This window comes from Dysidea avara, chromosome 11, assembly GCF_963678975.1.
Source record: "Dysidea avara chromosome 11, odDysAvar1.4, whole genome shotgun sequence".
NCBI lineage: Eukaryota > Metazoa > Porifera > Demospongiae > Dictyoceratida > Dysideidae > Dysidea > Dysidea avara.
Window position 1 is genome coordinate 16,207,244 of NC_089282.1, and position 25,741 is coordinate 16,232,984.

At 38.8% G+C, this 25,741-nt stretch overlaps 2 long non-coding RNA genes across 8 annotated transcripts; one reads left to right on the top strand and one right to left on the bottom strand.

The window, feature by feature from the left end:
• Positions 1–7,366: 7,366 nt before the first annotated feature.
• Positions 7,367–15,271, bottom strand: LOC136238634 (uncharacterized). Of its 3 annotated transcripts, XR_010693109.1 has the most exons (5): positions 15,187–15,271; positions 15,028–15,124; positions 7,922–8,010; positions 7,776–7,865; positions 7,367–7,541 (listed from the first exon to the last, which is right to left on the bottom strand). It is a non-coding gene; the product is annotated as an uncharacterized lncRNA (long non-coding RNA). The 3 variants fall into 3 exon arrangements; XR_010693108.1 differs by having other exon boundaries at positions 15,028–15,264; XR_010693110.1 differs by lacking the exons at positions 15,028–15,124; positions 15,187–15,271 and adding an exon at positions 8,059–8,166.
• Positions 15,272–22,423: 7,152 nt separating this feature from the next.
• On the top strand, positions 22,424–24,015 carry LOC136238241 (uncharacterized). 5 transcript variants are annotated; one of them, XR_010692860.1, is made up of 8 exons: positions 22,424–22,625; positions 22,678–22,744; positions 22,792–22,903; positions 22,952–23,052; positions 23,102–23,341; positions 23,397–23,451; positions 23,512–23,570; positions 23,627–24,015. It is a non-coding gene; the product is annotated as an uncharacterized lncRNA (long non-coding RNA). The 5 variants fall into 5 exon arrangements; XR_010692859.1 differs by having other exon boundaries at positions 22,425–22,744; positions 23,397–23,457; XR_010692862.1 differs by having other exon boundaries at positions 22,425–22,744; positions 23,397–23,457; positions 23,544–23,570.
• The last annotated feature ends 1,726 nt before the right edge of the window (positions 24,016–25,741 follow it).

Genomic DNA, 25,741 nt, shown 5'->3' on the forward strand with positions numbered 1-25,741 from the left:
TCCTAAAGATGAAGCTATCTACTTGTGGAATGTGATGAAGAAGGGCAAAGTCAGTGTCTAACTTATGTTAGTTCGATTGGTTGATATAATCTAACTGATCCATCCATCCATTCTGATCTTTATAAGCTCTGGACCTGAAAAATCTGCTAGGGAGTGTGCAAGGCTAAAGACCTTGTCTACATAGCTAGTGGAGAATTAGATGCTTAAAAGAGGTATTACTGCTGTATTTGTATACAGGAGATATTGGAGGAATGGCTGTCTGAAGTATGATATGGAGCAATACTGATCTGACAGGCCAATACAGCTATTATGTGTGATTATCTAATGTATAATTAAAGGATATAATGAATTACCAGATATGTGGTTTCATTGGTGTGAAATTTAAACTACAAAATTCCCTGAAATGAAATTCTGCCAATATCCCTCCATGCCATGGTTACAAAACCAATGCATAGTCTCCCAATTAAAATCACCAAATAAAATTAGACCACATTTACACTATTGTGTGTGCTGCTTATTACACTGCTCCCCTTCACCTAGACAGTTTGAAATCATCATTTCCTTCATGACTATCAAGACACACGATAGTGTGTCGTGCTGCCCAAGAAGCCGGCGCGCCACACCGTGAGTATATTAACAGGAAGAAAGAAAACGCAATTTTCACACCTATGTAGCTCTGTGATCCCTTATCCGATTGGAACCAAATTTGCTAGAGACGTGCCGCCCAGTTAGGGGAGTCTACATACCAAATTTGAAGAAAATCGCTGCCAGCCATTTCCGAGATACGAGCGAACAAAATTGTGACCTGATCTTGGAAAACCTACCTTTTTGGCACATTGGTCAATTTTCTGTTATATAGCTTAAATTAGGTACTAGGTGCTCATCTATCTTGTGTTAAAATTTCAGCTTAATATCTTAAAGCATTCCTGAGATATGGCCAATTTTCTGTCCTGTACATTATAAACTAACTTTTATGGTAATGTATTGAGTTCTGTGGGTGATTAAGGGTGACAAATGGTGACAAATCACTTTGTTTACTAATAATTCCATTCTTACCATCTAAAATACTTTAAAAGACATTTCTGGTAGTTTAATGACGTATTCTTGGTATTTCTCTGCAATTAAATGGCATGTATCATTGTCTAAGACTAAGTTTTAGCTATTCCAGCACCTGAACAAATCACCCAATTTGTAAGTTACTTGTTGTCCCACGCATGGGAAATTACTACATGGTCTGATATAATCATCCATATCTCCTAGGAAAAAGAAGCTATGGGTATGAAACTTCACAGCAAGAAGGTTTAATAGTTGCTTCATCCAAATGTGCAAAAAAATTAATTTAAAAAATATTGTTGAAATTTTCATTTGAGTTTTCCCAAAAAGTTAGCTTGTGCCCAAAAGGTAGGTTTTCCAAGATCCGGTCACAATTTCGTTTTAATTTCTTCGTTTTTTTCTTCATCTTCATTTCGCACACTTCGCAAAATTCGCCATAAAACACGAATGCGTGCTCGGATTGGGCTGAAATTTGGCTGAAATTTGGCACACTTAAAGGGCTCATTAAGGCGGATCTCCGTACCAACTTTGGTAGGAATCCGATGAACATTCACGGAGTTATGACCGATTATTTGCGTAAAATAAGGTCGAAGGTCTGTCACGCCTACAGGGTAAACCCCTTGGAGGAATCAGTTGAAAATTGATATGTAGATGGAGCAACCATCGTAGGAGTGCCTTTTTGTGGTTTGAAAGGAATCAAGATAAAGACCATGGAGATATGACACAAAACCCAACCTGTGTCAAAATTACGCGATCGATTTTTATGAATAAAAAAATTATTAGTTTTCGTGTCTACCAGACAAACCGCTTAGAGCAACGAGCTGAAAATCTGTATGTAGCTGGAATAATCATCATAGAAAGTTCTTGCAGTAGTACAGAAGAATCGGATTACAAATTACTGAGTTATGATTCGAAAGGCAACTACGTGCAGCAAATGCGAGATCGAGATACTCTAATAGAACAGTCATCCTAATAAAGCATTCAGTTGCATGTATAATTTACTCAGTTATACTACATTGCAAGTTATTCTGTAGGGAATTCAGCTACAAACAAATCACCCTGTAGTCAGATCAGCTAGAAGAAGGTACCTAATAGAGAGTTCATCTACAAAGAAGCCATCATGTAGAGAGTTCAGCTCAAATAAATCACCCTGTAGAGAATTCAGCTACAAACAAATTGCCCTGTAGAGAGATCAGCTAGAAGAAGTCACCTTGTAGAGAGTTCAGTTACAAGAAAACAATCATGCAAAGAGTTTAGCTGCAAACAAATCACCCAGTAGAAAGTTCCGCTATGAACAGATCACACTGTAAAGAGTTCAGTTAGAAACAAGTCATCCTGTAGATAGATCAGCTAGATGAAGTCACTTTGTAGAGAGTTCGGCTACAAAGAAACCACCATGTAAGAGAGTTCAGTTGCAAACAAACCACTCTGTACAGACTTCAACTACGAACAGATCACCCTGTACAGAGATCAGCTAGAAACAAGTCATCCTGTAGAGAGTTCAGCTAGAAGAAGTTACATTGTAGAGAGTTCAGCTACAAAGAAACCACTATGTAAGAGAGTTCAGCTGCAAACAAATCACCTGTAGAGAGTTCAGCTAGGAACAAGTCACCCTGTACAGAGATCAACTAGAAACAAGTCATCCTATAGAGAGTTCAGCTAGAAGAAGTTACATTGTAGAGAGTTCAGCTACAAAGAAACTACCATGTAGAGAGTTCAGCTGCAAACAAATTGCCCTGTAGAGAATTCAGCTACAAACAAATCACCCTGTAGAGAGTTCAGCTAGAAACAAGTCACCCTGTAGAGAGATCAGCTAGAAACAAGTTACCTGTAGAGAGTTCAGCTAGAAAAAGTTACATTGTAGAGAGTTCAGCTACAAAGAAACTACCATGTAGAGAGTTCAGCAGCAAACAAATCACGCTGTAGAGAATTTAGCTACAAACAAATCACCCTGTAGAAAGATTAGCTAGAAGAAGTTACCTTGTAGAGAGTTCAGCTACAAACAAATCACCCTGTAGAGGGTTCAGCTACAAACAAGTCACCCTGCAGAGAGTTCAGCTAGAAGAAGTTACATTGTAGAGAGTTCAGCTACAAAGAAACTACCATGTGGAGAGTTCAGCTGCAAACAAATTGCCCTGTAGAGAATTCAGCTACAGACAAATCACCTTCTAGAAAGATCAGCTAGAAGAAGTTACCTTGTAGAGTGTTCAGCTACAAACAAATCACCCTGTAGAGAGTTCAGCTAGAAACAAGTTACACTGTAGAGAGATCAGCTAGATACAAGTCACCCTGTAGAGAGTTCAGCTGGAAACAAGTCACCCTGTAAAGAGTTCAGCTAGAAGAAGTTACATTGTAGAGAGTTCAACTACAAAGAAACTACCATGTAGAGAGTTCAGCTGCAAACAGAGTTCCCTGTGGAGAATTCAGCTACAAACAAATCATCCTGTAGAGAGTTCAGCTAGAAACAAGTCACCCTGTAGAGAGTTCAGCTAGAAGAAGTTACCTTGTAGAGAGTTCAGCTACAAAGAAACTACCATGTACAGAATTCAGTTGCAAACAAAAATTGCCCTGTAGAGAGATCAGCTAGAAGAAGTTACATTGTAGAGAGTTCAGCCACAAAGAAACTACCATGTAGAGAGTTCAGCTGCAAAAAGATTGCCCTGTAGAGAATTCAGCTACAAACAAATCACCCTGTAGAGAGTTCAGCTAGAAACAAGTCACCCTGTAGAGAGTTCAGCTAGAAGAAGTTACATTGTAGAGAGTTCAGCTACAAAGAAACTACCATGTAGAGAGTTCAGCTGCAAACAAATTGCCCTGTAGAGAATTCAGCTACAAACAAATCACCCTGTAGGAAGATCAGCTAGAAGAAGTTACCTTGTAAAGAATTCAGCTACAAACAAACACCCTGTAGAAAGATCAGCTAGAAGAAGTTACCTTGTAGAGAATTCAGCTACAAACAAATCACCCTGTAGAAAGATCAACTAGAAGAAGTTACCTTGTAGAGAATTCAGCTACAAACAAATCACCCTGTAGAGAGTTCAGCTAGAAACAAGTTACACTGTAGAGAGATCAGCTAGAAACAAGTCACCCTGTAGAGAGTTCAGCTAGAAGAAGTTACATTGTAGAGAGTTCAGCTACAAAGAAACTACCATGTACAGAGTTCAGCTGCAAACAAATTGCCCTGTAGAGAATTCAGCTACAAACAAATCACCCTGTAGAAAGATCAGCTAGAAGAAGTTACCTTGTAGAAAGTTCAGCTAGAAACAAATCACCCTGTAGAGAGTTCAGCTAGAAACAAGTCACCATGTAGAGAGTTCAGCTAGAAGAAGTTACATTGTAGAGAGTTCAGCTACAAAGAAACTACCATGTAGAGAGTTCAGCTGCAAACAAATTGCCCTGTAGAGAATTCAGCTACAGACAAATCACCTTCTAGAAAGATCAGCTAGAAGAAGTTACCTTGTAGAGAGTTCAGCTACAAACAAATCGACCTGTAGAGAGTTCAGCTAGAAACAAGTCACCATGTAGAGAGTTCAGCTAGAAGAAGTTACATTGTAGAGAGTTCAGCTACAAAGAAACTACCATGTAGAGAGTTCAGCTGCAAACAAATTGCCCTGTACAGAATTCAGCTACAAACAAATCACCCTGTACAAAGATCAGCTAGAAGAAGTTACCTTGTAGAGAGTTCAGCTAGAAACAAATCGCCCTGTAGAGAGTTCAGCTAGAAACAAGTCACCCTGTAGAGAGATCAGCTAGAAACAATCCACCCGTAGAGAGTTCAGCTAGAGAAGTTACATTGTAGAGAGTTCAGCAGTTTAGCTGCAAACAAATCACCCTGTAGAGAATTCAGCTACAAACAAATTACCCTGTAGAAAGATCAGCTAGAAGAAGTTACCTTGTAGAGAGTTCAGCTACAAACAATTCACCCTGTAGAGAGTTCAGCTACAAACAAGTCATCCGGTAGAGAGATCAGCTAGAAGGATCACCTTGCAGAGAGGTCAGCTACAAAGAAATCACCCTGCTTCATCTTTTCTTCTTCCTGTAGTAAAGAAAAAATGACAGGTTAAAATCCCTAAAGCCGGCCATAGGCCGGCTTTGGGGTATACAAATGCAAAAAGAAGTGAAATCTAATCCAAAACAGCCAAGCTGTAAAAAAAGAGTCCGGCCCTGAGAAAAGCTATGGTGAAAAAAGATGTGAAATCCAAGGTGGCGGCCAAGAAATGGCTGTGATGGTAGGTTAATGGTAAAAATTTTAATAAAAACAATTCAGGTGAATTTGGTGCCGCTTGGTCTTGGCACAAAATTCACCTGAATTGTCGTTATTAAAACGTTTACCATTAACCTACCATCACAGCCATTTCTTGGCCGCCACCTTGGATTTCACATCTTTTTTCACCATAGCCTTTCTCAGGGCCGCACTCTTTTTTTACAGCTTGGCTGTTTTGGATTAGATAATAATACCAGTTATAAGACTTGTCTAAATTTGTCCATGAGAAAGTTTGGATAGCAAAGAATGCGTTAATTTAATTTCACTTACCCTTACTAATTAGCAGGTCACTTTGTACACAAGTAACCATATAATAATATCACACCTTAAAGCATTTGCAGCAGATGGAGATTTAATGACCAACAGTCATTAGTACCTGGTACAGTGGAATCCGTTAACCTGTTACAGCAACACCTGTGCAATCTGGACACTCAGTAATGATCCCAAAGTATCCCATAGTACATAGACGGACCTGGAAAAGCAGGAAGCCTTGATAATCAGGACACTATTAGTTGGTGTCCATAATAGTAGAGCGGCTAAGCAAAAAAAAATTTGTTAACTTTTTGATATAAGCTCCAAACTTGATACAATGTGACTGGATTTACGAAAGGGGTGTTCCACACACATCCATTTGTATGAACTCAGGAGATCAACTCATAACTTAGTGTTCAGCTAATGTACAAACCTGAAATTTTCTCCATCCATAAAGCTATGTTGGTACTCACTACTAGCCAAATGTCAAGTCAGTAGCATTTTCCAATCATAAGTCATTAACCATCAAAGTTGGTAAGTGTGGAAGACCCCTTTTCGCAAATCTGATCACATATTTGTTTGATTCATACTAATATGATATTAGATATGGTGCCATTAAAAGTAACCATCATATGCTCAAAGAACCTGAAAAGTAAAACCAACAGAAATGTATAGAAGAAGCCATAAAAGTGAACATACTGACACTTTACATCTGCATTTGTCAATGCTGGTATCATCAGGAAGAAAAAATCATACATTCACATTGGTACAGTAATTTGAAATAGAAAATGAATCAAAGCCATCTAGTTCGATTAGGAATTGTGGTAACGAGTTCCATTCTTGTACTGTTTTGGAAAAAAAGCTTTTTTTTGGTATGATGTTGTAGGTGTTGTTGGAGGCATGAAATGATATTGCCTGGTTTCTCTGGTCATTGGAAGATAATTAAAGGAATTTGGGTGTGGAATGCTTTGTAAAACGTTTGTAGTCTATGTCAAGTTTAAAGATCTGGCCAGGAGCTGATCAAGGGAGGTGTCCATAAACAACACATCCAGAAGCTGAGGTGTCCATCCAGGTCATTCATTAGCTTGCAATGTTAAGAAGCATGGAGAATTAAGGTATACAAAACCATAGATACTGTTTCTATCGGATTGTATCTCTACTTTTTACACTGAAATATTGGCACCTTTAGAAGTGACTAAGTACAGTTGATTACATTTTCTGATTGCACTAAATTTGAAATTACATTCATGCTATTTAAACAAAAACAAAGATTTGAATATACTTGTATGGTTTTCTGCAGTGATTTGGATGTCGCACCATATCTCAAATGATTTAGTATACCTTACTCAACTTGTACATAAAATTTGGTGCTTTTATCACATCACAATAGTGAACAATTTCATCAAAAATTGTCGTTTAACCACTCTACTGTAGTAAGCAGTACTTTTACAGACACTAAGTAATAGTTAGAGACCTACCATGAGGATCTTTGTGGTTTTAAACACTAAGGATGATACATAAAAATCCAAGGCGACGTCAAAGTTTTTTAAAGCCACAAAGATCTGAGTGAACTCTCCAGAGGTCTCTTAGTGATTTTAAAGACCCAAAGATCAAAAGATTTTATGCATACCATGTTTTACAGTAGAGTTATTCTGCATATGGAAGGTCTCAATTCATGTATAGTTGAATGTTAGGATGCTGTCTAGACAAGCTGTGTCATTATTCTTTATTTCTCGGCTTCTCTTATTCTTTATTTCTCGGCTTCTCTTATTCTTCAGATATTATTGAACATACAACACTAAACAAGTATGACCGATGTTTTTCTTTCTAGCTGCCTTCTCTTGTCTCCATAGCCTTTGGCTACTTTGCCATTCATTGTCACATTCCAATAATACAGTGTAGGATGGCTTGGTCTTTAAGAGCTCATGATAACCTTGTAAGCATGGCTGGTGATGAGGTCATCAGATGCCTCCTACATGAATAGTTATCATAACATTTCAAACCAATTATCTGTAGCACCCCTATTAATAAGGTTATATAATTTGGTCCCATAAGTTGCATACATAGGCACCCGGACAACTTAATTAGTGCCCAATAATTGCAATTCCACTAAATACGATAAGGTTAGTTGGCTGTAGTGCAGTTAGTAAAGTAATGCTAAAGAATTCCCCTTTAGAAACAGTTTTGTTGCAAGACCTAACCTTACCTGTCAATATGCACCATCAGCAGTAACTTCAGTGAATCAACACCTGTTAAAACACCTGGTTGAGAACACCTATACCTTGTTGTTTACGACCTAAAATTATCCACATCATATCAGGATGATATACAGTGTATGTGTATGTACCTTACCTGTGAAGCAGGAAGAACCGGCTAGCAACTTTTACCAATTGGTTGTGTACAAATCTAGCAGCAGTAGAACCTCGATTAATGGACATTCGCTGAAATGGACATTTCCTAATTACGGACACTACATCATGGGCCCCTACCATTTGGTAACCTTTGTACACCTCTATATAACAAGTAATGGACACTCTATGAGTACCCCTGCTGTGCACTGAATACATGCCTTTACCTCTAAACATATTGATTTAATTGCAGTTCCTTAAAGTCAGTCTTCCACACTATTAGAGACAACATGCACTGCACCAATTATTACAATACTCTTATGTCTTTAAGTCAGTAAAAATTGGGAGGAGTGTTGTGGAACATTTACGGTGATTATGAATAAATAGGTATGTAAGAAACTAAGTAGTTACATTATGTTATCATGCAGTCTACTGTAAAGCTAGCTAGTTGCTGTCTAAGCCATACTTGTGTCTAATGCAATGTAGTGTGTACACTTCCTTGCTAAGTTGTGTGTTGCAGCCTTCAGAATATTAGCTAAAAGAATTGCTAAAATAATTTTGCAAGTTAAAATAACGTCAACCTTCCTGCATAGGACTCCTCCATACAGAGAACAAGCAAGCATGGTCCTAGAGTGTCCTTTACTTAAGAGGTTCCACTGCATTTAAGTAGCTAGCTCTTACCTTAATAGTACATTGTTCAACCCACCGAGATCCTATTGACATAAAGGACAATTTTCAGAGCTCTCCTGTAGGGAAGCCTTCCATGGCAGCAACTATGGATCAATGAATGATGCCATTGAGGGGTAACTACTTATAGTTCACCTCAGTGTCCACAGTTTTACTTATCATAATAAAAGAATCAAAAGAAACAGCTACAACACCAGTAGATAATTGTGGTGTACTAGCAACACCTTCAACAGAAGTTTTTTTGGCCCAACCACCAAATCCGGGCAGACATTCCAATGACGAAAACTGATTTCTTGCAAATAATCTCAGTGCTCTCATCAAGTGATGGTTCCGTCATGTATCATGCAGTACCTAGGCCTGTTATCAGATATCATGTAACATGTACTATGTACATCCATATATATATATCAAGACACACGGTAGTGTGTCGTGCGGCCCAAGAAGCCGGCGCGCAACCCCGTGAGTATATTGACAGGAAGAAAGAAAACGCAATTTTCGCACCTCCGTAGCTCTGTGCTTCCTTGATGAAACAAGACAAATTTTGCAGTGTACATTCCCTCCAACTTCAGTACTCCACATTCCAAATTTGAGCGAAATCGCTTCAGGAATTCCTGAGATATGCGACTTCAAAAATTGGCTTAGTTTCTTCGTTTTTTTCTCTTCTTATTTTTCTTCCTCTTTTCGCACACTTACAAAAACTGCTATAAAACGCGAACGCGTTATCCGATTGCCTTGAAATTTGGCACACAGAAGGAGGGTATAAAGGCGCATTTCTGTACCAACTTTGGCTGGAATACCATAAACAGGCAAAGAGTTATGAGCGATTATGCACGAAAAATAACACCAATATGTTGTCACGCCTACAGGGTAAACCGCGTATGGGAAGAAGCTGAAAATCGGTGGGTGAATAGGTTAACTATTGAACCTCAAACCTTTTGTGGTTTGAAAGAAATCGAGCTAAAAACCAGGAAGATACAGCGAAAAAATCAACAATGTGTAACAATTACGCAATCGAGATTAGCAAAATTTTATTATTATTATTATTATGCTTGCCACGCCTACCAGATAAACCACTTGGGGTAATGCTTTGAAAATCGCTGTACAGATGGAGTTATCATCTTAGAAAGGCTTAAAGCCACGGAGTTATAACACGAAATCCAACTTGGTGTAGCAAGTGCGAGATCGAGATACTCTAATAGAGCAGTCATCCTAATAGAGCAGTCACCCTGAACAGAATTCAAGAGATCAGTTAGAAATAAGTAACCTGTATAGAGATCAGCTACAAACAAATCACCCTGTAGAGAGTTCAGCTACAAACAATTCACCCTGTTCAGACATCAGTTAGAAGAAGTTTTCTTGTAGAGAGTTCAGTTACAAACAAATCACCCTGTTGAAAGATCAGCTAGAAGATGTCACCTTATAGATAGTTCAGTTACAAAGAAACCACCATGTAGAGAATTCAGCTACAAACTAGTGACCCTGTAGATACATCAGCTAGAAGAAGTTACCTTGTAGAAAGTTCAGCTACAAAGAAACCATTCTGTAAAGAGCTCAGCTGCAAACAAATCACCTATGCAGAATTCAGCTACAAACAAATCACCCTGTAGAGAGATCAGCTAGAAGAAGTTACCTTGTAGATAGGTCAGCTACAAACAAATCATCCTGTAGAGAGATCAGCTAGAAGAAGTTACCTTGTAGATAGTTCAGCTACAAACAATTCACCCTGTACAGAGCTCAGTTAAAAGAGGTTTCCTTGTAGATAGTTCAGCTACAGACAAATCACCCTGTAGAGAGATCAGCTAGAAGAAGTTACCTTGTAGATAGTTCAGCTACAAACAATTCACCCTGTACAGAGCTCAGTTAAAAGAGGTTTCCTTGTAGATAGTTCAGCTACAGACAAATCACCCTGTAGAGAGATCAGCTAGAAGAAATCACCTTGTAGAGAGTTCAGCTTCAAAGAAGCAATCATGTGAGAGTTCAGGTACAAACAAATTGTCCTGTAGAGAGATCAGCTAGAAGAAGTTACCTTGTAGAGAGTTCAGCTACAAAGAAACCATCATGTAGAGAATTCAGCCGCAAACAAATCATGTGTAGAGAGTTCAGCTACAAACAAATCTCCCTGTAGAAAGATCAGCTAGAAGAAGTTTCCTTGTAGAGAGTTCTGCTACAAACAAATCACCCTGTAGAAAGATCAGCTAGAAGAAATCACCTTGTAGAGAGTTCAGCTTCAAAGAAGCAATCATGTGAGAGTTCAGGTACAAACAAATTGTCCTGTAGAGAGATCAGCTAGAAGAAGTTACCTTGTAGAGAGTTCAGCTACAAAGAAACCATCATGTAGATAGTTCAGGTACAAACAAATCACCCTGTAGAAAGATCAGCTATAGAAGAAATCACCTTGTAGAGAGTTCAGCTACAAAGAAACTATCATGTAGAGAGTTCAACTACAAACAAATCACCCTGTAGAAAGATCAGCTATAGAAGAAATCACCTTGTAGAGAGTTCAGCTACAAAGAAACCATCATGTAGAGAGTTCAGCTACAAACAAATCGGCCTGTAGAGAGATCAGCTAGAAGAAATTACCTTGTAGAGAGTTCAGCTACAAAAAAACCATCATGTAGAGAGTTCAGCTGCAAACAAATCACCTGTAGAGAGTTAAGCTACAAACAAATCTCCCTGTAGAGAGATCAGCTAGAAGAAGTCACCTTGCAGGGAGTTCAGTTACAAAGAAATAAACCATGTAGAGAGTTCAGCTGCAAACAAATCACCTGTAGAGAGTTTAGCTAGAAACAAGTCACCCTGTAGAGAGATCAGCTAGAAACAAGTCACCTTGTGGAGAGTTCAGCTAGAAGAAGTCACATTGTAGAGCTACAAAGAAACTACCATGTACAGTTCAGCTGCAAACAAATCACCCTGTAGAGAACTCAGCTACAAACAAATCACCCTGTAGAAAGATTAGCTAGAAGAAGTTACCTTATAGGGAGTTCAGCTATGAACAGATCACCCTGTAGAGAGTTCAGCTACAAACAAATCACCCTGTAGAGAGTTCAGTTACAAAGAAACCACCATGTAGAGAGTTCAGCTGCAAAAAAATCAATCACTCTGTTGAGAGTTCAGCTAGAAGAAGTCACCTTGTAGAGAGTTAAGCTGCAAATAAATCACCCTGTAGAGAATTCAGCTACAAACAAATCACCCTTTAGAAAGATCAGCTAGAAGAAGTTACCTTGTAGAGAGTTCAGCTACAAAGAAACCACCATGTAGAGAGTTCAGCTGAAAACAAATCACCTATAGAGAGCTCAGCTAGAAACAAGTCACCCTGTAGAGAGATCAGCTAAAAACAAGACACCCTGTAGAGAGTTCAGCTAGAAGAAGTCACATTGTAAAGAGTTCAGCTACAAAGAAATCATCCTGTAGAGAGTTCAGCTAGAAGAAGTCACCCTTTAGAGAGTTCAGCTACAAAGCAACCACCATGTAAAGAGTTCAGCTGCAAAAAACTCAATCACCTTGTAGAAAGATCGGCTAGAAGAAGTTACCTTGTAGAGAGTTCAGCTACAAAGAAACCACCATGTAGAGAGTTCAGCTGCAAACAAATCACCTATAGAGAGTTCAGCTAGAAACAAGTCACCCTGTAGAGAGTTCAGCTAGAAGAAGTCACATTGTAGAGAGTTCAGCTACAATGAAACTCCCATGTAGAGAGTTCAGCTGGAAACAAATCACCCTGTAGAGAACTCAGCTACAAACAAATATGCAGTGTAAAAAGATCAGCTAGAAGAAGTTACCTTGTAGAGAGTTCAGCTACAACGAAACCACCATGTAGAGAGTTCAGCTACAAACAAATCACCTGTAGAGAGTTCAGCTAGAAACAAGTCACCCTGTAGAGAAATCAGCTAGAAACAAGTCACCTTGTAGAGAGTTCAGCTAGAAGAAGTCACGTTGTAGAGAGTTCAGCTACAAAGAAACCACCATTTAGAGAGTTCAGCTGCAAACAAATCACCCAGTAGAAAGTTCAGCTATGAGCAGATCACCCTGTTGAGAGTTCAGTTAGAAACAAGGAATCCTGTAGAGAGATCACCTAGAAGTATCGCCTTGTAGAGAGTTCAGCTACAAACAAATCACCATGTAGAGAGATCAGCTAGAAGAAGTCACCTTGTAGAGAGTTCAGCTATAAAGAAACCACCATGTAGAGAATTCAGCTGCAAACAAACACCCTGTAGAGAACTCAGCTACAAACAAATCGCCCTGTAGAAAGATCAGCTAGAAGAAGTTACCTTGTGGGGATTTCAGCTACAAACAAATCACCCTGTAGAGAGTTCAGCTACAAAGAAACCATTCTGTAAAGAGCTCAGCTGCAAACAAATCACTTGTACAGAATTCAGCTACAAACAAATCATCCTGTGGAGAGATCAGCTAGAAGAAATTACCTTGTAGATAATTCAGCTACAAACAAATCACCCTGTAGAAAGATCAGTTAGAAGAAGTTACCTTGGAGAAAGTTCAGCTACAAAGAAACCATTTTGTAAAGAGCTCAACTGCAAACAAATCACCTGTACAGAATTCAAATACGAACAAATCACCCTGTAGAGAGATCAGCTATAAGAAGTTACCTTGTAGATAGTTCAGCTACAAACAAATCTCCCTGTAGAGAGATCAGCTAGAAAAAATTACCTTGTAGAGAGTTCAGCTACAAAGAAACCACCATGTAGAGAGTTCAGCTGCAAAGAAATCATCCTGTAGAAAATTCTGCCAGAAACAAATTTCCCTGTAGAAAGATCAGTTAGAAGAAGTTACCTTTTAGAGAGTTCAGCTACAAAGAAACCATTCTGTAAAGAGCTCAGCTGCAAACAAATCACCTATACAGAATTCAGCTACAAACACATCACCCTGTAGAGAGATCAGCTAGAAGAAGTTACCTTGTAGATCGTTCAGCTACAAACAATTCACCCTGTAGAGAGAGCAATTAGAAGAAGTCACCTTGTAGAGTGTTCAGTTACAAAGAAACCACCATGGAGATTTCTGTAATCAATATAATATTATGTGACCGGATTTGCGAAAAGGGGTCTTCCACACACATCCAATTCCGTAAACGTTGGAGACCATAACTCAGTGTTCAAGTAACATATTAACCTGAACATTTCACCACGTACTCAGCTATAGTGGTGCTCACCACTGTCCAAATTTCAAGGTAATAGCTCTTTCCAATCTGAAGTTATCAATTGTCAAAGTTGGCAAATTGGATGTGTGTGGAAGACCCCTTTTCGCAAATCCGGTCACATATGTATTATACAGTATAATATAATTTGTACATTTACTAATAAAATATTTAAAGTACATCTACTTCATCTTTTCTTCTTCCTGTAGTAAAGAAAAAAACATAGGTTAAAAAAGTCCCAAAGCTGGCCATAGGCCGGCTTTGGGGTATATAATACAAAAAGAAATGAAATCTAATCCAAAACAGCCAAGCTGTAAAAAAAGTGTGCGGCCCTCAGAAAGGCTATGGTGAAAAAAGATGTGAAATCCAAGGTGGCGGCCAAGAAATGGCTGTGATGGTAGGTTAATGGTAAAAATTTTAATAATGACAATTTAGGTAAATTTTGTGAAGCGGCACAAAAATTCACTTGAATTGTCGTTATTAAAATTTTTACCATTAACCTACCATCACAGCCATTTCTTGGCCGCCACCTTGGATTTCACATCTTTTTTCACCATAGCCTTTCTGAGGGCCGCACACTTTTTTTACAGCTTGGCTGTTTTGGATTAGATATATATACCTGGGGAATTTCTTCCCCAGTAAAAATCAGTACAACCAGTTATAGTAATTAAAGTCAGGACCTGGGTTAATCTAATGGGGATCTGGTGTTAACTGGCAGCTGATCCCCACTTAAACAGCTGGGTACACTTGAACAATGTAATAGTTTCCTACTGAAGAAAAATACGACCGGACACAACCGAAGACATACGCACACTTCTGGCAGCCATATTGCCCAGCAAACTATCACTGGGCTACTCAGGCAAGACTGTCCAAGTGTCACAAATAGTGGCCAGGCCTGAAGTTCCACAACGACCTAAATACTGCCAAGGATGACAAGGGACAGTTGATAAAGGGAACACAGCCTGGTAGATGATGAGAAACATTGCCTTGCCCAGTATGTTGGAGTATATTGTTATTGTGTCAATCAAGTAAATTCTAGTGGCAGCATGCAACAACTAGGGCATACCCAACAGCAGCACTAACAGAATACAGAATGAGTATTTAACAGCCATGCACCATAGCCTGACAACTTCTGTTTGGCCTCTGTACTGTCTTGGAAGAACTACGGCAGCTTTGTAAACAGCCCAGTTATTTGGCCACAGTGGAAGCATTAGTGGACTGTAGCCTTACTATGGAGCTATATAGCTACCAGTACAATGCAATACATTCCTACTTACCATTTATAGTACTCTAGTTTCTTTGTTCAGTAGCTAACCCCAGTGAAACTTGGTCTAGTCCCAACAAAGAAACCGCTGTTCTTCTCTTACAAGCATCCTGCAAGTCCGCATCATCGTAAAAGCGCTCTAATAAGAGTTGTAAGGTACGTGTTACGTCACCTCGTGATTCACCCGCAATCTACTGTGGTTACATAATACTAGTCACGTGAGTGACATGGGATTGGGTGAACTTAGTCAATCCCCTATTCCTGGTGGTGTACGAGGCCTACACCATTGTTTTTAAGTTGTTAAACGCCTGAAAACCTTAAAGGGAAGGTAGCTTACAAGTCCGAGGGAAGTCGCCACACCCGTATTTCAGTCCACCAAAAAGAAACCACCTCCAATACCAGAAATTTAGTACATTTTTTGGTCGTGTGCATTAGTGTAGACAACCTGTGTAAAATATTCATATAATACAATCACTTTTGAATGCGATGTTTTTAAAGCTATGCATATGTTGGAATAAATGTCTAATGATTGAAACCAACACATTCCAAAGGGTTTGAAGCCATTTAGTCCCTGACCACAATATTATCTTACACTAACCTCAAAATTTGCTTCCACTTAGTACACTTTCAAAGCCATACTGTGTATGTAGTGTGTGTCTGTGTCTGTGTGTGCATGGTTTAATCATGGCACATTTATACCTCATAAATTAGAGTGTTAACCACATCAAAGGGATACTCGAAATAACTGTTTGTTTGCTCAGTTAAGGAACATGGTGTGAGATATAAACTGTTTGTTTCTTTGTTGTTTTTTTTCAATTTCTGTTGTAATTTACAAGTACATGTTCCTTTATAGCCTGCAGCTCGTCTATACAAAACCATTCATCCGGAAGCCACAAGTCACTGACTAAACTGATGATTGTTTATAATGTGCATGCATGTGTGCGTGTTATTGCATTTTTAAATTAATTGAGTTGATTTACTATAATGTAGTCTGTATCACAACGCGTATGCCATAAGTGTCTTGTCCTGTAGGAAGCTGGTCTATCACATCATATTTCAGTCGTTTTGCTTTGTTATTATCGCTAGCATAACTAGTCGAGCAATTTTTGGTCCAAATTTACACCAGATTTAACCTTAGATGGGTAAATTCTCAAAAAATCTTCTGTGGGGGCATGCCCCCAGACCCCCCTAGACGAGAGCATGCTAAAGCATGCTCTAGGTTTTGCACTGTGTACGTGCATATATGCTCAAAACTCATTAGTTTAAAAAAGAACACCCATCATAATCTGCTGATTTTATTACAAGCATTTTCTAGTTCGATGTACGTGATTTTAATATACCCTGAAAAGTAGACTATCTCATTTGGCGCCGGTTTCAGCTAGCTACTACTTTCGTAGTTTACGTGCTGGAGAAAACAGAACACCTATAATTAGTTGGATTGAGCTTTCTAAGTAAGGTCAGTGCTGGATTTGCCTATTAATGACGAATGACGTAGGCAATACGTCAAAGACTGAAGCAGTTTCTAATTTGTTGGAGCATCGCTGGACATTTATGGACGGCCTGGAACCACAAGTAGATGGCTGTATTTAGCGAAGGTTTTAGCCTACGCGTTAATAATAAGGTGAAAATGATTGGTTACACACAGATTCAACCTACTTCGTAGGGTGAGTGAGTTTATTGTATGTTAAACCCATACATTTGGGCCTACTGAACCATAGTCTGTATTGCCACATGTAGACGGACTTCAATCCTACCAAATGGGTCGTTTAGCCTCTATTAATACATATTTCATTACATTCACTACAGAGCGGACATTGTACACCGCTATTTGAGATGTATTGCCAATACAACACTGTATGTCAATTTAATTTTTAATTAGTAGGCCCATGACCTCAAATTTCTGGTATTGCAGAGCAAAGTTCACCTGTGCAGAAGTTTAATACAGACTTCATTTCGTTTTTACGTAAGCTGCTGTTACCATTATTTAATGATTTTTCCCACGTGGGTGCGTACGGACAAACAGGTAGGTTTATTTATTATTTATAGCAATATAGACTACCAAGAAGGAAGGAACAGCACAAAAAGCAAGCCTGTAGTTATGTTATTATCTACTTTACCAGTTAGGCACTGGAGGGTGTACACAGAAGGCAGAGCCTGTTCGAGGTGTTTACCCATAGCCTAGGAGCCTAAGCGAAAATCTTTGAGCTAAATATCCTGAAGTGAAACGGGACAAATACAAGGTACTGTCCTAATACAAAAGGTGGGGACTATTCTACGGAACGGAACGGAACGGAACGGAATGATGGACTAAACTACGGAACGGAACGCTTTCTCAAATTGAAGCTTGCAACTTACCATTGCTGAAACTGCCCTTACGAGTTATCAGTGGCACCTCCAGTGGGTGATTAAACATAAGATAAAAAGAATTAAAGGATCGATTGTGGGTTCTTGTTGGTTGTCATTAGTAACGAAGTATTAATTGTGGGATAAGCTCTATCAGTGATGTTCATCCTTGGTTCATCTACGGATATACCAAGAAGGGCACTTCATGTGAGCTGGTTTGCTCATTTTGACTTTAGAAAACAGTCTGGGCCGGCTTTTCAAGTTATATGTCAGTGTACAAATAAAGCAAGCAGGAAGACACTGGTAGCTAACAGGAAAGAGCCAGCTGAATTAAAACTTGAAGAATTTTGTGCAGTGTGAGAGGAGCAAATATTTTGGCAGATCGCAAAGGGGCTATATTCTGCGAACATCATTGAATTATATGCATCAGCGTTGAAACCGGGTCACTACTGCTGACCCAGATGACCCACTGACCCGGATTTGACCCGGATTAAATTAAGCCGAGGCGTGCGATAAGAGCTATGTTTCGGGTATTCTCGAGCGAGCGAGACTACGTTTTGAGCGTTCGATTCGTGTTGAGTAAACGAGTAGTTATGTGATAACTAAGCCGGTAAGTTTATAATTTAAAATCAGTCAGTGGGTTTGGTTCCACGTAGCTATACTGTGAGTTTACAGACAGCAATTGGGTGTGGCTTCATACATACTTAGTATTGCAATTTCCCAATATATTAAAATGGGTGTGACTCACAAAAGCACTTATCCTGCTGCAAGACTAGACCTAGACTATATACAACTCATACATTAATCGATTAGTGGGCGTGGCTCTACGTAAGCTTGCAGACAGAAACGGACACAGTTTCATGCTACAGACTGCACTTACTAATAAATGGGCGTGGCTGAGCGTATGTTTATAACGCGATAAGTGGGCGTGGCTCACGAAAGAGCTACGCGACTAGTGTTTATAGGTTCCACGTTGTTAAACGATCAATTTCGTTTCTCACGTGATCCAATCCGGGTCAGACCCGGATGACCCTGAGAAAATGTGACCCGGATGACCCGACCCGGTTTCAACGCTGATATGCATGGAGTTATTAACAGCCGGTGCAGTGGACTAATGTTGTATTCAATATAGTGAACTGATTTTTTCTGTTGCACAAATTCAAGGATGTGTCTGACTGCTAGCCTTGAATCAGGCCAAATGCCAAAACTCCAAGATCAACCAAATCTCAATTATAAGCCTAGCTATGCATGTGAAACCATGCCCGTAGCCACCAGGCAAATGTGATTTGGACCAAGATGTGTGTGTAATTTCAATGTATCTAGTCAGACCAGAAATGGAACACTCATATTAATTACATACCACCTAAGAATCCTTGGATTTCTTAAGTGTAACATTTCACATGCTTCACTTCAAACAAAACAGGTTAAATTTGTTCATCTATTTTCAAGTGATTCCCAGTCCAGCTGCATGGTCCATGAAATTACAGTTGGATCACATGCATTTGTTACAGTGTGGGCTGCTCTGTGTTGGATCTACTCTAGAGTTGAGATTTCAAGGTAGACTGCCAATGTACCGACACTATTGTAGCATATTTAAGTGGAGGACAAATGAATACAGTAATGCTAGATTATTTAAGTATACAAATTTTTCGTAATGAAATTGATATCCCATTTTGATTTGTACCTCCACTTTGCAACATATTCAAGAACAAGAAGTTACCACCCTTTTAATCCCCAACCGCTGTCATTAAATAACCAAGATCTCACCAGTCCTTGTTTTTTTCCATCTACAATTTTGCTTTGGAACAATAATTATCTAAAGGCTCTAATTCATATTTAGTATTTAAATCTGTAATTCACCTTGTTGTGGTTTTACTAATTTTATTCTTCATTTCCTTTGAAGCTGTACAGTATAGGTAAACAAAGATAAATTTTCTCTCCCATCTTATTCTAGGACTGAGAAAAATTTAATTAATTGTATACAGGCTCAAAATTGAGAAAATATAAAGCAAGTAACTAATATTATACAGTTAGTTTGCTTTTGGATATTTAATGTCTCCAACTCACTGTAACAAAAATTCAATGAATCCATGCATGCATCTCATCGCTGGTTGTCTGAACATTCTGCAAGTGATACCTCACTCAATCAACCATATATTCTGTTTATTAGACTGAATAAAGTCGTGATCACCTAGACTTTTCCTGTCACCAGTAACTTTCTAGTTAATTTCTCTGTGGATATTACGCTCTGAAACTGGAGAAATTGAGTGGTCTTCTAAACTATTTATCTTGTCAAGATCACCAGAAGCAACTGACATCCAATCAGCTACTGTATTGTAGTAACAAAACTTGCCTTGGTCATGCAATAAATGAATTGAAGAGACCTGTTTGATATATCAGGTAATAGAACAATGCACTGTATGAAACAGCTATTAATATTTTATTATTATCCTATTCCATTTCCTGGAAGTTCCACTGATGAATGCAACTTCAGCAATGATAGCGGCTAGACAAACTGTAAGTTTTGATTCAGAAAACATTACATTCTGTAAAATAGACCCCATCCTGGATTCAACTCACTACTCAGGCTAAGATATCTGACATTATGTAGTTCACTATTCTGTTAATGAATCATTGATGTTCATACAATATAGCCTCCTTGAGGTATCTGAATGTTTACTCCTCACGCACTGCACAAAATTCCTCAGATTCTGTTTAGCCTGACAGAGTTGATTCAGCTTGTCACCATACTTGTTTCTGTTGTAGTGTAGCTACATACTGCCGGATTTATGCCTATTAGAAAGGCTGAGCCCCAGATTGTACATTCTAAAGTCAAAGTAAGCAAAAAAAACTCACATATTAGCAAAAACAAGTCATGTATTAAGTTCCGTACTTGATACATCCGAAGATAAACAGCAAGAACCCACAATCGATCCTTAAGTTCGTTTTATCTTTCTTGGGGTACGTTTGTTTACCAGCTGGAAGTGCCACCGATAACTTGTACAGCAATGGTAAGCTGCAAGCTTCAATTTGAGAAAGCATTCCGTTCCGTAGTTTAGTCCATCATTCCGTTCCGTTCCGTTCCGTAGAATAGACCCCACCAATACAAAACACATACAACCACTAAACAAAACACACACAAAATAACACTTATAAAACAAAACAAATATGTAGTTAGGTCATAGATAGTATATTACTTAAAAGACCGGGATTGGAAACGGAGTTCGAGCGTTGAAACACTCCGTGTTACCGGAAGTGTGGAGGTCAAGCTTCAGGAAGGACCGAATACGCGGTTATTTTCATGTGTTGGCGGAGGAATGAAAAGGTTCATTACTTAGCCATAGGTGCACAATTTCATTGGGAAGCCAGTCAATTCAAGTACATATGGGAAACCAGCCCGGCCGCGCTACACAACCAAGAAGATTAATGACTGAACATTGTCACCAACTGTGCGTTCTAATAGAATAGAGTGTGTTGTATTAAGAGTCACTTCATTACACCTCTGACTAAATGAACTGTCTTGATGACTGTTTCGGAAAATCGGTCCAGGGGCGGATCCAGGCTTTGGGGGCTGAAGCCCCCCCCCCCCCCCCCCCCCCTTCATATTTAGGCTTTACTTGATCAATATGCTGAGTATTATAATGAAATTTTGTCTTAGCATAATTATATGATCACTAATAATACAAATACTCATAAAACCACCTTATAAACGTCTTTCCAAGGTATTATCAGTGGATTTATGCTAAAATTTATGCAACAAGGACCCGAATCAGCATTGGAGGTTTACAAGATCGAGATACTCTAATAGAGCAGTCAGCTAACTACTCTAATAGAACATTCACTGGAAACATGTAGTTGGTTCTGTTATGGAATTTTTCCAAATCTTCCTGCACCTATACATGCAATGAAATGAATTGGTCTGTTTAAAGGGCTTCATTCATCTACTTGTGTACGACAATACTTAATTCAGGTTCACAATTTCCATTGAAAATGCTCTCAGATTCAATCTTGTATTGTTCAAATTTCAAAATTTTCCACTTTCAACATTATTATTCTAACATGCATCTATTCAGTGTTGTGCAATTGTGAGAGGGGTGCATCATGTACTTGGTTGTCTGTACCTACCCAAACTTTTCCATTAGCAAAATGCTTCAGAGAGCCATACCTATAATCTAAAGGCAGTATATAAAATATCTACAGGCAGAAAATATTATGAATTTTATGTGGAAATGTCTCCAAATTGCAGTGTTTTAGCATCTATTTTTCAAAATTTTCCTGGGGGGCATGCCCCCAAACCCCCCTAGTTCCAGCATGCTTCGCATGCTGGGAAGTGTACTTCGCTACCTCTACCCAAGAGATTAGTACCTTGAGTTAGCCCCCCTTTTATAAATCCTAGATCCGCCCCTGCGGTTCTAGTCAATTCATGCACTATCCTAATATTATTAACAATAATATAGTTTATCACACAGGCACACACAACCACAAACACACTTCCCACAAGGGGAGTCATAACAATCTAATTATGGAGAAGACATTTTCTTTTGACAACTCCAGTTGCTATCCAAGTCTTTACTGAACATCTTAGTCCATCTCCATTAAGTACACACCACAGAATTAATCAAGATGATGATGACTTAATGTTACATCCTTTCCTTGCTGACACTTCTCCATGTACTTGCTGACACAAGCACAATCCTATACTGCATTAAATGTAATACACAATTATTCACTAAACACAATAATGAGTTGATTAATAAATAAATACACAAGAACACAACACGTACTTTGTATGGTATTTGTAGTGTACTACGTTAGCATATAGTATAAGGGATTGTATGTAAGTCATGCACCACAATAAGTGATGCGGTTATCACTTCTATGTGATACTGGCCTTCAAAATACGTAAAATTCACAGATGGTTCAGGTCCTGTTTGATGGGGTAAATATGTGATATCATGGCACTGTATATAGTAAGTTCGCGTTGAGCTGAATCCTGAGTTGTTGATTAAGAAGCCATACAAGATCAAAGGCTTTAAACATAATGTTTATGACGCATTTATTCGTAAACCCATGTTACGGGCGCGCACTTAATTGTTGAGAATATGGCGTCCAGTATACCGTCAGCGAGTGCGGAGCGAAACCCTTTTGGGAAGACGTTAAACAGCCAAACGAAGTATCCACTTATGAAACTATGGGAGTACTTTAAGCAAGAAGCGAAGAAATGTAAAATTTCTATCAACATCACGGAGAGAATCTCGAAGGCCACCGGTATTGTATCGTGCCTTCTTTGCTGGGTTTTGGCATACATTACGCCACGCAGGGATTTCAAGGACATCCATTAGAATGGAGCACCGCAAGAAAGGCGATTTATTTACGCCAAGAAAAAGGTACAAAATGCACTTTGCACAAGCCCACTCAATTCTGTAATCGTCAGGTACAAATGTTCACGAGTCCTTGTTGATACAGACAGTTTTAACCCAGATACTATCAGACAAGATCCATTCATTGTACGGAAGGGAGGAAATCTATCGCTCTCAAAGATTTTGGTAAGTTAAATTTTGAAACCTGGAACTTTGTCACTTACTCCGTCTTAGGCCAAACTTAAGAATGATGGTGTTTTCTCTGGGGGTAGAACATTGCTTTAAAGAGTGTTGAGTGATATGGGATTTAAGTACAAGACGATTAATGACAAGAGGTTAGCATTGAAACTGTTTGTGCTTTAATTTCACTACACGTATGTGCAGGGTATGCTATGAGCAGCCCTGCACAGTCCATCAGTATCATAAATATTAAAGACGAACGAGGTGCAACAGAACTGAAGGAAGACCAGTTGTGTATTTGGATGAGACTTGGGTAATGAAGAACTTCTAGAGCAATTCCTCATCCAAATCGGCAGTGATAGTGAAGATGGTGATGGTGGTATTAATGAATTGTCCACTAGCAGCAGCAGGTCCAAGTCTTCTTCTGGGCTTACTTCATCTGATGTAAGATTGTTTGATATTTGCAGCATTGGTGTTATAACTTGATTTTGTTCCCCAGGAGTCATCAGGTAGCTGGGATTAAACTCTGTGAAGTACATAAAAATACAGATGAAGTACGTGTAAGTGTGTGCACTTTAATAAAAAATATCATTGCTTTATTGTGCTATCCGAAGTTGAACATACCATCCCTTGTATATTTAATCAGTGCAGGAGTGTTTGGAAGTCACTACAGGTACTATCAGCCCAAATTCATACAAACAGTATTATTTCATTTGTTGAAACTTTTAGAGTTTTTTGGGAATGTATCTTCAAAAACAAAATGCTGGCTGGAAAAACTGTGTACATGTGTGGTGAAGTGATGAGAAAAGTATTAAAATGACAAATTGACTAAATGGGAACAGAAGACGATAGTCAGCTGTGGTGAATGTGAAGTAAAATACATGTTGTTTGGCTCACTTGCAGGAACGCCAATGCTACATAACGGATTTTGAGCTGTTATAATTTGGCTTTTTTCTCTTTTGAGGCTGAAGAAGTTTTTACCTGAATATAAGCAGGCCACTTATCTTCTAAATACAGTGCAACAGTGGCCCCAGCTCTTCTACTTATGCAACTCTGTTTTACACACACAAAATCTGTTTTATTTTTCTTGTAAAAGTGTATTACAGCCTCTTACATAAGGGATGGTGAAATCATGCGTGTTGAGGGCGGGTATGTGACGTCTGGCTTCGCCACAAACATGTGTCAACATGACCATCAAAGGGCCGCGCTTTAGAGGCTTCCCCATTGAAAATGTATGGCGAAACTTTACAGTGCCATAACGGGAGTGTCTTACATTCGAATGAAGCGCTTTTAATATATTTTTAGCGGATCGAGAAGCGCTACGTATCGAGCTATACAGGAGCCCCATGCGATGTAGCAATCGTAAGTTATTAATCGTTTTTGAGGGTTCAGCTCAACGCGAACGTACTATAGTTTGTTTCTTTTTGCTTGTTATTATCAATTTTTGAAAACCATTGTACAAGGCCAGTTACGAGTGGCGATGTAAAAAGTGTGGACTTACAGTCCCTTACACTACTACATATTCAAACATAGTTGAAAATTAACCAGGCAAACTAACAACTAACTATTTACTGTACAACCAATGGAGCTAGAGCCTTTACCACCCAGACAAGGTCAGCACTACTTTACTTTAATTTCTCTTGGTGCACAGTTTTATTCACCCAGAATTTCGAAGGCTGGAACCCTTTTCACAGCTCAAGTTGTTTTTGCGCAGTACAACTATACAACTAAACTATAAAACCAGTGATCAGCTTAGGCCATGACAAATTAATCTTATGTTTCATGGATGCGGATGCAGTGGGTCAATGCTTTCGCAAACTCAAAAATAAAATATTGTGCAAGCAGTAATAGGTACAGTAGCCAAGGGGAAGGAAATGGAGCTCCGTTACTTTATTATGGAAGGACTTCAGCTTTTGCACCTGTCAAGATCGAGATACTCTAATAGAGCAGTCATATAACTAACAAAACCTGCCGCTTCACTACTAGAGGGCAAACAATCCGTGAAACACATGGTATGACCTTAGTATAGTAAATTATTGTGAATATGATAGTGCCACAAAATTTCAGAACAATGGCAAACAAATGTACCAAACGATCAGCACTTAAACATTCACAACAGTTCTACTATTCCTTACCCTTCTTATTTGTCCATATTTACAGTAGTAACGATGATACACTGACCAAATAATCATTGTTACCTTCAAATTTATACCAGGTTGGCTACAATGAAATTTTGAACTAACAACTTAACACGATTAAAACTCTTTACCTCACATCCTTAGATATTGTGGCACCATTAAAACCAAACTTGTATCTAGAAGAATGACTCACATTTAGGGCCCATACACAAGGAAGAAAAGATTGTTGGCATGAAACTAATAGACGGTCTGTTGTTCTTAATCTACTACAGATACCAACTCAAAATATAGCCTAAGTGATGTATTTTATCACAGACAATCACCTCGGCGACTCAAAACTATCAAAAGATGCTTGTCTGGTTAGTTTCACGCCCATTTGTGAAACAGGCAAAAAGATACTACTGGCTAAAATTTGGCACAAGTCGCAAATTTGTTACAATAACACCTCCAAACTCACAGTACAGTATCACTATTAAATAGCGCATCAATACAACATAAATTCATGACATAAAACACTTTAGAATTTTCGCTAGCTCCAGAGAAAGAGAGAGGAAGCAAAAATGGCGCATTTTTTCAAAACGCGAATATGTACTTTTTTTCGTACAAAAACTAGACTAGCATGTACAGCATGTTATAATATGACTAACCACGTCGATAACTCATCAGTTTTCAGATTCTCCAGCGGCTTTTCAGCGTCCAAAGGTAA